Source organism: Canis lupus, chromosome 2, assembly GCF_003254725.2.
Source record: "Canis lupus dingo isolate Sandy chromosome 2, ASM325472v2, whole genome shotgun sequence".
Taxonomy (NCBI): Eukaryota; Metazoa; Chordata; class Mammalia; order Carnivora; family Canidae; genus Canis; species Canis lupus.
This window is the reverse complement of record NC_064244.1, coordinates 41415501-41430631: the sequence shown is the minus strand read 5'-3', so window position 1 is coordinate 41430631 and position 15131 is coordinate 41415501. Positions and strand designations below refer to the sequence as shown.

Here is a 15131-nt window from a genome sequence, read left to right as displayed (position 1 = left end):
TTCTTTGTTATAGACACACCTTTGTATCTTTAACTCTATGGACTTGGTGCCTTGAACACAATTCAGCACTCAGAATACTCTATATTGAGTAATTTTAAGAAGAGGTTTTAGGTTTTCCCCTTCTTTCAGTCTATCTGCCAAAGTTTACTGAGGAATTGGACATTTTCTCCATTAGTAGGTTTCTGTTATTAAAGAAAACATGATACTGACGCTTGTTAAAATTGTGAGAAAGACTTTATTCAAGATTATTGCAATAGGAGCAAGAGATGGAGCTCAGCTCTGACTATAGCAGGGACAAGTGGGGATTTGTAGCCCAGAGCAGTGTGTGGAGGTCAGGAGATAGAAAATTACTAAGAGAAAACATCGAAGGTAGCAGGATTCTTACTCAAGGTATACCAGGACTTTAGACACCAAAAGTTGGTGATAAGGAACTTGACCAGGTATCACATGTGAAGGTATTAGCAACTGGGGGATTCTTGCTAAGGCTGAGCTATGGAGGCTCAGCAAGGACGGAGAAACACAGAAGGCCAAGACTGAACCCTTCTTGAGAACAGGGCTTAGAGGAACCTAACTAAAATTTGGTCAAGGAGAGAGTCTGTCACAATCTACTGTTGTTAATGATGAATTTCATCAAAGTATGTATTGTATATCATTATTAGCTTGTGATAGAAGAACATTTATATAAACCTATCTTAATGTGCAAAAAACCTTCAAGTTATTCAAAATTTTGTGTCATTTGAATTCCTGTTATATTTCCTTTGTTAGAAGTATTTGTTTATTAGAATTCCTTTATCCTAAGATGTGGATTATTCTAGTTTTTGGTTGGGGATTTTAGTGAATTCATTCTAGGGGATGATTATAAAAAAACACAGAAATGTCAATAATCTCCTAAGCCAAAATTTAAAATAATGTACTTTGGATTATCCTTTTGATGGTTGTATGGGTGAACATAACAACAACAACAAAATGCTTGGCTTTTGTATAGCATTCAGCACAAGTATTTTTCTAGCATTGATTATTCCTAAGATTTTTGCTACAACTGTTATTAGTGGAATATGTTAAGTAGATAAAAATTTTAAGGGCTAAAATACAACTTAGAAGTATTTTTCTATGCTTTTGGTAACGTAATTGTTTTCAATTTAATTTTTTTTTCTATCAATTTTTTTAAGTTGCCTTTACTCCCTTTATTAATGGCTGAGGAACAAGACAATATAGGATAACTTTTTTGGGTTGAATTGTTACAGAATACTGCATCTCCAGAATTTGAGATTTGATAATGTTTGAGGATGAGGGAAATCATTTACTGTAGGTATATGGATTTTCTGAAGTTCTTTGTTTCTGACACACAGTTTGAAAAATCCTGTTTCTTTAGGGTGACCTAAAGAAGACAAATGAAGCCCAATGTTTTTTTGAATAGCTACTTAGATGATAATTAGACATTGTTAGTCATGAAGAAGAAAGAATGGATGGGTTAATATATTTTTATAAGCTGTAAGGTAATACATAAGTAAAGTATTGTTTATGGTTAGAGTGTCCAGAAGCACCTTCCACTGTAGGATGCTATTGGTGTTTGCTGTTTTTTATGTCATGGTACGTCTCTCTTGACACCCTTTCTTGTACTAATCCAAGAAACTGGTATCAAACAGTGTATTGCTTCACTTGCCATGTTAACATAGGTATTGTGGCTGCCTTTTTCCATTTTCACCCCAACAGGCACAAGGCAGTAAGGTTTACTAGAGTAGGCATGATCTCTCTTGCCCCATTGTGTCCATACTGCTGAACACTGTACTTGACATGTCATGTCATAGGTGTTTAAAAATATATTTCAGGGGCAGCCCAGGTGGCTCAGTGGTTTGGCACCGCCTTCAGCCCAGGGCCTGACCCTGGAGACCCAGGATCGAGTCCCACGTCAGGCTCCCTGCATGGAGCCTGCTTCTCCCTCTGCCTCTGTCTCTCTCTCTCTCTGTCTTTCATGGATAAATAAAATCTTAAAAAGTAAACATAAAAAATAAAAATAAATTTCAAAGGGCGCCTGGGTGGCTCAGTCAGTTAAGCATCTGACTCTTAATTTTGGCTCAGGTCATGATCTCAGGGTCCTGGGATCGAGCCCTGCATCAGGCTCCCTGCTCATCAGGGAGTCTGTTTGTCTTCCTTTCCAAACTCGGTGCTTCCCCCACTCACATGCACACTCTTTCTCTAAAATAAATAGTAAATCTTTAAAAATATATTAGGTAGAAAAAAATTAATGAAAAACTGCTACATGTGAAATGGGGTAAGATTATTGCTTAAGTTTAATAATATAACTAGGACCATGAAAATAAACCTTAACTTTTTGTAAATACATTGTATATCCAAGTCATCTTTAATACAGGCGCTGGGGGGGGGGGCAGTTGATGGGTGTTCTATATGTTGGCAAATCAAACTCCAATAAAAAATATACCAAAAAAAAAGGCAAAAAAAAAAAGATCCCTCATTAAAACAGCTTTTCAGGAAAAAATGGGACACTGTTATATTGAATATATATATCCTAATTACAGATATCTTAAAATATGGGGGAAATGTCTGAGTTAAAGAAATATAGTATTATGGAGGTGGATTTCTTAGGTTGGAAAAAAGTTTCACTGTTTACTTATTTCCATATGGAGTTGTTTCTTGTCAGTGTTGTTATGGAAAGTACTGATTCAATTAGTTCTGAGCAATTTTTCCAGCACTTTTTCTGTATATGAAGTAATACCAGATGCATCCCTAAGTAATTTGCCATGATCATGGATATTTTCTTAAGATTGCTTTTCATGTTATGTTTGGAAGATGTAATATGTAGATTCAGTATGTTAATGATAATACATCCATTTTATGGAACCCTTGAAAATATTCTGATAAATTTTAATTTTTATTGGATGTACTGAAAGAAAAGTTACATAAATATTGAGTATATACTGCCAGTAATGAAAACTGAAGCTCTCTTTGTGACTCAGTAGCCAAGCTTACTGAATTTCACTGCTGTTTTCTTAAATGCTGTGGCTTCTTGAAGGACTCATTGGGAAAAATATCGTCTCATAAAATTTTCTTTTTTTTTAAAAGATTTTATTTATTCATGAGAGACAGAGAGAGAGAGGCAGAGATACAGGCAGAGGGAGAAGGAGGCTCCCCACAAGGAGCCCGATGCAGGACTCCGTCCTGGATTCCGGGATCAGGATCTGAGCTGAAGGTAGCCGCTCAACCGCTGAGCCATCCAGGTGTCCCTTCATAAAATTTTCTTAAAAATAGTTTCAGGGCTGGGGTGCTTAAGTGGCTTAGTTGGTTGATCATCTGACTCTGGTTTCAGCTCAGGTCATGATCTCAGGGTCCTGAGATCAAGCCCCTCATTGGGTTCCATGCTTGGAGGAAAGTCTGCTTGAGATGCACCCTTCCCCTCCCCGACCCCCCCCCCCCCCCCGGCTCATATGTGCATGCTCTTTCTCTCTCTAAAATTAAGTATATCTTTTAAAAAATCGTTTCAAGGGTTGTTATGGAATGCCTTTGCTAAGGTTAAGGGATGAAGAGCTTTTGCTTCACACACTGAGCACAACTCTACAAAACTAGTAGACATTCTCTTCTAACTTTTCTATTGCATGTGTCTTGACAAATCTGCAGGGTTTAAAAGGGTTGAACATTATTTCTAGATGAGACCTCTGATTTTTGAGAAGTTCTAAAATCTCTCTTTCTCTCTCTCTCTCTCTCTCTCTCTTTCTTTCCCTTTCTCCTTCTCTTCTCTTCTCTTCTCTTCTCTTCTCTTCTCTTCTCTTCTCTTCTCTTCTCTTCTCTTCTCTTCTCTTCTCTTCTCTTCTCTTCTCTTCTCTTCTCTTCTCTTCTCTTCTCTTCTCTTCTCTTCTCTTCTCTTCTCTTCTTTTCAAGATTTTATTTATTTGACACAGAGAGAGAACCAGAGAGTACAAGTGAGGGGAGCAGCAGAGGGAATGGAAGCCGACTCTATGCTGAGCAGGGAGCCTGATGCAGACTCTATGCTGAGCAGGGAGCCTGATGTGGGACTGAAGGCAGACACCTAACTGGATGAGCCACCCAAGCACCCAATTATGAGCCTTTTAAAGAAAGCTTATTTAAAATTATTTAATTCCTTGGTCATGTTATATGGTTACTTTAAACAAATATTTAGAATCCTAAATTTAGTTTCTGTTGAGAAACAGGACCTATGTTTAGAAATGTAAGCGTAAAACTGCTTATGTGAAACTAACGCATTTGTGATTGGAATGCAGAATCGGTGATGTAAGCCATAAAAAATAAACATGTCCAATGCAGCACAGGGATTTTGAATACTACCTTATTCAGTAATTGTGAAGTGTGAGCAAAAATAGTGTCTGTAAAGAAGTCACTTATGAAACATTTTGGTGTTTCCCTATAGCTATAAATAGCTTATGTCCTGTATCTGGCTTTTGGAAGATCACTTAATATTCTATTGTAGCCAAATTCCTGTGGGCTCCTTTAAATAAGAATTAAAAAAACTCTTCACCATTTTTAACAATTATTTATAAGCTTTTATATTTGGAATGAGAATAAGATAGGGTCTTAAAAATGGCAGTTCACTGCTTTATCATGAACTTGTGTTTCTAACATGACAAGAAGTGGAATTCTGTATTAATTTTTAAAGATTTTATTTTTTTGACAGAGATTTTATTTATTTGACAGAAAGAGTGAGTGCATAAGCAGGGGGGAGGAGCAGAGTGAGAGGGAGAAGCAGACTATTGGCTGAGCAGGGAGCCTCACTCGGGGCTCAGTCCCAGGATCCTGGGATCATGATTTGAGCCAAAGGCAGATGCTTAACCAACTGAGCCACCCAGGAGCCCAAGAATAGAATTCTGTATTACTTGTAGAAAGAAAACTTTTTTTGTGTTTTTACCCGTTTTTAGATTGTGAACAGTCAACACCAGTTCAGAGCATAATATCAGTGCAACCACCTTTCAGAAGGCAGGTCCCAGTTTCTACTTGACTAGTTGCTATTCACCAGAATACTAGCAGCAGGGAGTCATCTTTTTAATTAAATGACTTTCCAACAGGTGGTGTTGGCCTGGCTCTCTTGGCTTAGATGCTGGGGTGGGGGGTGGAGATCTAATTTGTGATGTATCTAGGGAGATTGTAAGCAGAGGTCTCTGGCAAAGCAGTAGAAGTGGGGTGAATGGGCTACTGAGTCAATGGGTTTCTAAGTAGAAAACCTGGGAGTTTTGAAGCGCACTGTGCCAGTTATGTGTTTAGTTAAATATGTATGTGTGTTCAATCAGATCGATTCTTATACCTGAGTGTTAATCTTCTGATAGACCTAAAAGCATTCTTTTAGGAGTTCTCAAGATTTGAAAGAAAAGAATGAGCTTTCTGTCAGATTAATTTCTCTCTGACTTGTTTAATTTGTGCTGTAAATTATCTGTTTCCAGGGTGGAGAGTGATTTTATTTCCTGTGTCCCTAGAAGAGAAAAATTGGGCAAGGAAATGAAAAGAGTAGCTGGAAAGGCAGCCATTTTGTTTACTATAGAGTTTTACTTTCTCTCCTTGAAATTATTGTAATCTGGATGCCTGTTGTTTGGTTTAGAACTTTTTCATATATGGTAAGTGGAAGCCTGTCTTCTATCCTATGACTGTTTCCTGTTTATGAATTACTACTAGGTTACAGATTCTTTATCTTCTCATAACAGCTCTCTGAGCTTTGTAGGTATTTTTCCTTTATAGCTACCAAGGGCGTAGTTGGAATTTTAACCTGAAGTCTGCTTTACTCTTTTATTCACATACTTTTTGACAGCACTTCATTGTCTTCAGTGTGGAGTAGGTCTAAGTCTTGTAAAGTCGTCTTTTTTTTTTTTTTTTTTTTTTTTTTTATCAGTTGGAAGTTATGAATGTGAGTCAAGGTAGTGAAGAGTAGATTAGGGAAGAGTGGCAGAAAGCTTGGGTTAGTGTGATAGCAAGCGACCAAAGGTTAAAGTGGAGCTTGTCTGCCTAGGTTGACTTTACTGGAGGAGTTTCTGACCTGACCTATACTCTTTAAGAGTGAAAATTTTATTTTGGATATGTTTCTTTGTGCCACTCCTGAAATTCAGTGTGACTTTATACAAGCACTTAATCTCTTCATATGTATTTCTCTAACTGAAAAAGGATGTTTTTCTGTTAATCAGAAAGCCATGAGAAGAGGATGGGTTTCACTTATACAAACATCACACCTATATCAAAGTCTGTTCTTGTTTTTAAAAATAGAGTTCACTGATTTTGCTTCCTGTGTAGCAAACTACTTTGTTGTATTTTGGGGAAAGTCAGTGCCAATTATTCACCTTTTTAGTGGAAGTAAAATGCTTTGCATGTATTTTTTTTCCCCCTAATCTTCTTGTCTAATTTTACTTCTCGTTTAGAGCTTTCATAGGCTTTTCTGTAGACCTTACAGCAACTCTGGAAGAATGTCTGGTAGTTTATTGTACTTGAGATAGTTCAGTAGCCTCCTTGGGAATCTTTCAAGAATAAGCTGGTCCTCTGCCTCCCCAAATTAGTAAGAAAGTCTCAGTTCCCTTTCCTACTTCAAAGATCTGGTTCATTGGCTGTCTCAGCCATTTTTTTTTTTTTTTTAATTTTTTTTTTTTTTTTTTTTATTTATGATAGTCACACAGAGAGAGAGAGAGAGAGGCAGAGACATAGGCAGAGGGAGAAGCAGGCTCCATGCACCGGGAGCCTGACGTGGGATTCAATCCTGGGTCTCCAGGATCGCGCCCTGGGCCAAAGGCAGGCGCTAAACCGCTGCGCCACCGAGGGATCCCTGTCTCAGCCATTAAACTTACATGGTCATGTCCTAGTTGATGCCATTTCTAATAACTTAAGCCCTTCCATAATCTGAGTTTCAAGCATTCTGCTTTCTAATCATTACCTTCATGGAAACAATTCCTCTCAGTCACCAGCAGTTCCCAAGTTGTTTAGTCTAGTGATCCTCTAGTGGTCTTCATGTTATTTGATCTATTAGCAGCATTCAAAAAAACACTTAAAAAGTGTTTGATTTTGAAATAATTTTAGACTCTCATACAAGTTGCAGAAATAGTAGAGAGTGTTCCCTCCTCCCTTGACTCAGCTTCCTCCAGTGATAACTTTTTACATAGCTACGGTGGAAGTCTCAGTACTATAACTGAAATATAGATCTTACTCAGATTTCACCGGTTTTTACATGTAGTTTGTATATGTGCGTGTTTACATTTGTGTGTGAAATTCTATGAAATTTATCACATGTAGAGATTTGTGTAACTGTTCACAACTGTTGATCACCCTACAGAAACTCCCTTAGACTCTTTAGTCATACCTTTCCCCAGTCCCTAACACCTGACAAATTTTGTCATTTATGTTATATAAATGGATTCATACAGTATATATTTGAAATTGATTTTCTGAAATTGACCTTTTTTTTACTCACAACTGAGCATATCGATAATTCATTTTTTATGTTGAATAATATATGGATGTATTGTAGTTTATTTTTCTGTTTGAGGGAAATCGTGGTTCTTTCCAGTTTTTGACTATTACAAGAAAAGCTCTATGAGGTTCATTTTTTGTATGTGTGTACGGATGACTAATTGTTCTAACATCATTTGCCAAAGAGATTGCTCTTTCTCCATTGGATTGCTTTTGTATCTTTGATTTAAAAAGAAAGAAAAAGATGGCTATATTTGTAAGGATTAACATAAGTTTTCATTTTTATAGGGTAGATACCCAGTACTGGAATTGCTGTCTTTTGGTAAATGTATGTTTAAATTTTGAAGAAACTGCTAAATTGTTTTCTGGAGTGACTATACCATTTTTCATTCTCACCAGAAATTATTAAGAGATCCACTTGTGCATCTTCACCAACACTAATGTATTTTTCAATTTATTTATTTACCTTTTGAGATTTTATTTACTTATTCATGAGAGGCAGAGAGAGACAAAGACACAGGCAGAGGAAGAAGCAGGCTCCATGCAGGGAGCCCGACATGGGACCCGATCCCCGGTCTCCAGGATCATGCCCTGGGCCAAAGGCGGTGCTAAACTACTGAGCCACCCAGGCTGCCCTTATTTTATTTTATTTTTTTTAAAGATTTTATGGGCAGCCCTGGTGGCTCAGTGGGTTAGTGCCGCCTTCAGTCCAGGGTGTGACCTTGGAGACCTGGGCCGGAGTTCCATATCGGGCTCCCTGCATGGAGCCTGCTCCTCCCTCTGCCTGTGTCTCTGCCTCTCTCTCTCTCTCTCTCTCTCTCTCTCTTTCTCTGTGTCTCTCTGTGTCTCTCATGAATAAATAAATAAAATCTTAAAAAAATATTTTATTTATTTATTCATGAGAAACAACAGAGAGAGCAAGAGGGGCAGAGACACAGGCAGAGGGAGAAGCAGGTTCCATGCAGGGAGCCTGATGTAGGACTTGATTCTGGGACTCTGGGATCATGCCCTGAGCCAAAGGCAAACACTCAACTGCTGAGCCACCCAGGCATCCTTGTATTTTTCATTTTAGACATTCCAACAGATATGTAGTGATGTATCTCTAGTTAGGACTTTAATTTGCTTTTCTCTAATGGCTATTGATGTTGAACATCTTTTCATGTGGTTGCTGAATACTTGTGAATCCTCTTTGGTGAAGTATATGTTCAAGTTTTTGCTTATTTTCTGGTGAGATTTCTATTTATTTAATATATAATATATATTTATATATATTTATATTTATTTATGTATTTTTCCCATGGAGTTTAGAGAAATCTTCATTTATTCTGGCTACATAGTCTTGTTGAATGTGTGATTTGCATGTATTTTTTTTCCCTGTGGGTATCTTGCCTTTTCATTCTGTTAAATGTCTTTTGAGAGTAGACATTTTTAATTTTGAAGAATCAAATTTATTGATAATTTTTTTTGTTATAAAGATTATTTGAGAGAGAGAGAATGAGCAAGGGGAGAGGGAGAAGGAGAGAAGCAGACTCCCTGCTGAGTGGGGAACCTGACTTGAGGTTCAGTCCCATGACCCTGAGATCATGACCTGAACTGAAATTAAGAGTTGGACGCTTAGGTGACTGAGGCACCCAGGCACCCTAATATTTTTTCTGTGTTTTTTGGTGTTGTGTCTAAGAACTCTACCTATTAAAAGTAGCCCTATTAAAAGACTTCTAAAAATTTGTCTTCTAAAACTTTTATAGTTTTCTGTGTGAACGACTTTGTGTTAAGTTTTTTTTTTATGAAGTATGAGGTAAAGTTGAGGTTCATTTTTTGGTATGTGTGTATATATGACCAGTTGTTCCAACATCGTTGTCCGAAAAGACTCTCCTTTCTCCACTGAATTGCTTTTGTGCCTTTTTGAAAAAGCAATTAGTAGGCTATATTTGTGTGGGTATATTTCTGAACTTTGTTCTTCTTTCATCAATACCTATGTCTTTGCTTCCTTGTATATCACGTCTTTTTTTTTTTTTAAGCAGTAGAGTAACAGTCAACTTTTGTTGGATATTAATTGTGAATTAGGCAATGGAAGGATTCAAGGGTGCCAGGCAAAAGTCATGGTCAGGAATGCCAAACGTGCTTCCACACTGGGCACTCTTCCGTGGTACTTGTGTAGCCGTTCATGTTTGAGTTCCTTGTAAGAAGGACAGTAGTTGAAAAGCACATAAGCAGCCAGCACCACAGAAATCCCAGGGACGCCCCCTTTCTTCACATTGATATACTTGTTGTAATACCAGTAGTAACCTCTTTTTTTTTTTTTTTTTTTAAAGATTTTATTTATTTATTCATTGGGGGGGGGAGGCGGGCAGAGACACAGGCAGAGGGAGAAGCAGGCTCCATGCAGGGAGCTTGATATGGGACTTGATCCCAGGTCTCCAGGATCTCACCCCAGGCTGAAGGTGGCGCTAAACCACTGAGCCACCGGGGATGCCCAGTAACCTTTTTAAATGCTCCAACAATGCCCTTAGGGATGAAATCCCGCATCAGTATCCAACCTGGCAGCTCTCCTAGTTTCACCTCCATGAGCTTCTTCTCCTTTACTGGTACGGATGAGGATGATGCCATCTTGGAGTCCTGGGTGTCCGCTCTCTATCACGTCTTAATTACTGTGGCTTTATATTGGTTGGTAAAAATATGTATTGAAGCTAAAAATCAAGTGGAGAAAACAATGTAGCTCACAATTTCATGAAGTGTAACTCCTCCAACTTAATTTTTTTTAGAATTATTTAGCTGTTTGCTTCCCCTGTCTTTCCACATAAATTTTATTTTATTTTTAAGTAGGGGCTCAAACTCATGACTCTGAGATCAAGACCTGAGCTCCAGATAAATTTTATAATCAGCATATCTACAAAAAAATATATGGCAGGTATTTTTATAAGAATTACATTAAAGCTATAGATCGATGTGGGGGAGAATTGACATAATTACCTTGTTAAAATCTTTCAGTCCCTGAAGATAACGTCTTTACATTTATTTAAGAAAAACACCATTTCATCAATGTTTTATAGTTTTCAGTGTACAGATCCTATATATGTACTTAGATTTATACTTAAGTATTTAAATTTTTTGAACTTTTTCTAATGGTATTGTGCCTTTAATTCTGGTTTCCAGTTGTTTGATACGTTGCTATGATATAGACATACGATTGACCTTATATCCTGTGGCTTTGCTATACATCTAGTTCTAGGAGTTTGGGGATAGATTTTTTAAGATTTCCTATACTCCCCTGATTTTAATTTTTCCTTACTGACTGCTTTTTCTCATTCTCTTTGCAAGTTCCTTCTCTTCTGACTTTTTAATTTTGGAGGTTCTTGGGTCCTCTTTTCTATCTATACTCATTTCTTGGTGATCTCATCCACTTTCCACCACCTCTGTCCAACATCTTCAACTTGGACTTCTTCTGTGGATTTTATGTCCAGCTGCCTACTTGATATCTCATCTAATGGGCTCCTCAAACTTGATGCATCAAAGTATGAACTCTTAGGTTTGTCCATTGCCCACTGTAATATTTTGTCTCAAATCTTCCCTCTCTCAGTTAATTTAACTGAGACAGTTTATTTATTTTTGTTTTTATTTTTTAAAAGGTTTTTATTTTAAGTAGGCTCTACACCTAACATGAGGATCAAACTCACAACTCTTAGATCACCAGTTGCATGCTCTATTGACTGAGCTAGATAGTCAACTTCCCTCAGTTAATTTAACTTTAAACTTATGGTCTCTCAAATGGAAAACCTTGGGTCATTTTTCATTCCTCTTTTCCCACACTAATATCCAATCCATCCATCAACAAATACTGTTGACTCTACTTTGAAGGTGAATCTACAACTTGACCACCGTAAGATCTGTGCTGTATCTTTGGTTCTTCCTCACTTCAAACCTAGTGCCTGGTACAGAGTAATAGGAACCTACTTAATTGTTAAATTGAATGATTGCTTCCTTGTTAAAAAATGGTACTCAAGATTTTGAGATCTTGCTTTCTCTAGTTGAATTATAATGTCCCTTAACATTGATGGAAATAACAGTTATTTTTATATCTTCCTTAAGTTTCCTGAATTCATCAGACTTCTATTACAGATGGAGTTCTTTAATGTTTTGGTTTATACACTGAATTGTGTTCAAACACTTTTCAGAGTTCTGTCTTTAAGATTTAGTTGATAGAGTTTCAAATAGAATATTCTAGTTTCAGTTAATTTTAGCTATAATTTACTATTCTGGTTGAGAAAATGATTTTTCATTTAAAAAACCCTCCTGCGGGATCCCTGGGTGGCGCAGCGGTTTGGCGCCTGCCTTTGGCCCAGGGAGCAATCCTGGAGACCCGGGATCAAGTCCCACGTTGGGCTCCTGGTGCATGGAGCCTGCTTCTCCCTCTCCCTCTGCCTATGTCTCTGCCTCTCTCTCTCTCTCTCTCTCTCTCTCTCTGACTATCATAAATAAATAAAAATAAAAAAAAATTAAAAAAAAAACCCTGCTGCTAGTAAATTTTAATAATGAAATATACTCATATCAGCACTCTATATAACTTGGGAGTGAGTATGTTATATATAACGTGACTGCTCTGAATTGTTTACAGCAAAAGAAATGCATTCAGTGCTTTAAGTAATAAAACTGATCTTAGTTCCTTTTTCTTGAGTCTTGTTTTTTGATGTAGTTCAGTAATTATTTTTGTTTCTGGCTCATTCCCTCTGTTCCCTGAACTTTATTTTATCATGTACTCGCATGTACCCGAGTGCACTTTATTTAATGCATGAATGGGGCAGAGTAACTTCACAGGTTTTCTTGAATAGTAACCACACTTTCTGCTCTTTAAATATAAGCAGAAGGAAAATAAATAAGGCGTTGACATATTCTTTTTACTATCTTGTTAAGTATGATTATATCTTAGGTCTTTACCAGCATCTTTGACAACTCATATTTTCAAAATTGACTCTTTCCTACTTGAAATTTTCCCCATCGGTGAGTAAACAAAGGTAGGTCTTCAAATGACATGATAAGGTAGACTAAGTAAACGCACACTTCCCTTACCTGTTTAGCCTAGGGCCATAGTAACATCAAAAATAATAATAAACCCATTATTTTACAGTTTAGTCTATATCTTTAGGTTCTTTATTGTTCTAGTCTCCATCTACGTCCTTTCCTTCCTGTTGAGGCATTAGGAGAAGAATATGATCTCTGAGGTATTTCACAAATGGACATCATCCTTTCTGTTGGGTGGTGTCTTTTATCTGCCAGTGGAGTCTTTTGCTTTCAAGGCTAGTGACATGTGGTCCCTGACCTCAAGGTGCCTGAGAGCTTTGTGTCAGGATTTCTCAGGTGGATGCCTACTGCTCTTAGCCCTGGGGCAGTGTGTCCCTTAAGGATTTGCTGCTTTGGACTCAGGAGTTGCAGGCCTCTCTTCTCTGAGTATCAGATCGTTTTATATCCCCGTAATAGAATATCATTCAGAAGCAAAACAGAATGAGATATTAGTCTATTCTACATGGATGGGGATCCCTGGGTGGCGCAGGGGTTTGGCGCCTGCCTTTGGCCCAGGGCGCGATCCTGGAGACCCGGGATCGAATCCCACGTCGGGCTCCCGGTGCATGGAGCCTGCTTCTCCCTCTGCCTGTGTCTCTGCCTCTCTCTCTTTCTCTCTCTGTGACTATCATAAATAAATAAACATTTAAAAAAAAATTTATTCTACATGAATGAACCTTAAAACATTATTTTGTTGAAGTGTTTGTATAGTTTTCACTATTAGAAGAGTTCCCTTCACGTGTGTTAAAACAAAAAGTTCTTGCCCAGTTTCTCAGTTCTACTAGGCACCCCACACTGCTAATCTTTCCAACTAACACCTTTGTTTATATCATGTTTTTAAGATGCTGAATATTTGTGTGGAAGAAGTTAAGGATATTGTGTGACCATGTTTTGTTTTGTTTTTTTTTAAAGATTTTATTTCATTTTAAAGAGAGAGAAAGAGCGCTCGTACACATCATTTGCAGGAGGAGCAGAGGGAGAGAGAGAATCCAAATCAGACTTCCTCCTAACAGGGAGCTCAACATGGGGCTTTATCGCATGACCCTGACTCAAGTTGAAATCAAGATTTGGAGGCTTAACTGACTGAGCCACCAGGCACTCTGACCATGTCCTTATGTTATCATTTCCTGTCTCTGGTAAAGGATGGAGAAGTGCTCTTGTGGTATTTAGCTGGTGGAAGTGGTGACACTCTCTTTTAAACTATGATAAATATTCACTGGTAGAAAGTGGAAGGCTATATTTATATGTGGGAGTAAGTATCAGTTTACCATACAGAAAATCTGATTCCTTTTTTTTTTTTTTTTTAAAGATTTTATTTATTTATTTATGAGAGGCACAGAGAAAGAGGCAGAGGAAGAAGCAGGCTCCCAGTGGGGAGCCTGATGCAGGACTTGATCCCGGGACCCTGGGATCACACCCTGAGCCAAAGGCAGACACTCAACCACAGTGCCACCCAAGTGTCCCACAAAATCTGATTCTTATATATGGATGAATATGACTAGCCACATGGGCGTATTAAAAAGCAAAATGTAGGAATGTAAAGTGATACTTTGGAAGACTTTGGAAAATAGCTTAGCAAGTGCTTGAAAAGTTAAACATAAACTTACCACATAAACATATACCATATGACTCAGCCATTTTGCTCTTAGGTGTCTACTCATTAGGAAGGACAATTAGTCCTACTAGGCAAAAACTGAAACAACCCAATTATATCTATACTGGTGAATGATAAATTAGATGTAGATACATGCAGTAGGATAGTATTTAGCAATAAAAAAGGAACAAAGTGCATGCTACAATGTGGATGAACCTCAAAAACATTATGCTAAGTGATAAAAGGACTTAAGAAATACCACATATTGAATGATTTCATTCATTTGAAATCCTCAGAAAAGGCAAAGCTATGTAGAAACAGAAAACAAATGAGTAAGGTTGCCTGGGGTTGGCCATGGGAGCAAGGGTTGAATACAAATGGGCTTGTGAGAAATGTTTGGATAATCAAAAAGTTCTAAAACTGGATGGTGGTGATGGTTATACAACTTTGTAAATTGGCCCAGATCACTGAATTATATACTTAGAGTGGATGAATTTTATGGTATGTAAACTATATACTTAAAAGTAAATAGTTTTTTTTTTTTCAAAAAGGGAATGAAAATGAATTTTATAAACTGAAGTATTAAGGAAAACATTGTTTGACAAATGTAGTCATTTGGCTGATGATGAAAAGGGATTGTTTGGAGATGTAACCTTTCAGGTAAAAGGAAAAGGGTGTTTGATTTACTTTGATAAAAAAGTAAATGGAACCCTTCTCTTTTCTTTGAAATCTGTAGTTAATGCTAATACCATCAGATGTCTTAAATTTTTGCATTTCTCCATATTTCTGTACATTGTGGATGATAGAGTATATTGCTATTATATAAAATAACCTTTTTGAAAAAAGGGCCTATAATGGCCTATAATTCCACATAAAAATACATTCTTAGGAAATAATTAGAAATGAAAACAAGGATTAGTATCTGCAAGTGTTCACTCTAGCATTACATAGGGTAATCAAAGAATTAGTGATCTGGGGAGACTGGGTGGTTCAGTGGTTGAGTGTCTGCCTTTGGCTTAGGTCATGACCCTGGGGTCCTGGGATCCAGTTCCACATC

General features: G+C 37.5%; 1 protein-coding gene and 1 long non-coding RNA gene across 11 annotated transcripts in view; both read left to right on the top strand.

The window, feature by feature from the left end:
* The window catches only part of PLPP1 (phospholipid phosphatase 1), a 94839-nt gene that overhangs the window by 40381 nt on the left and 39327 nt on the right, over positions 1-15131 (top strand). The window lies entirely within an intron of this gene.
* On the top strand, positions 2920-4295 carry LOC125753836 (uncharacterized). Its single transcript, XR_007406490.1, has 2 exons — positions 2920-3236; positions 3895-4295. It is a non-coding gene; the product is annotated as an uncharacterized LOC125753836 (long non-coding RNA).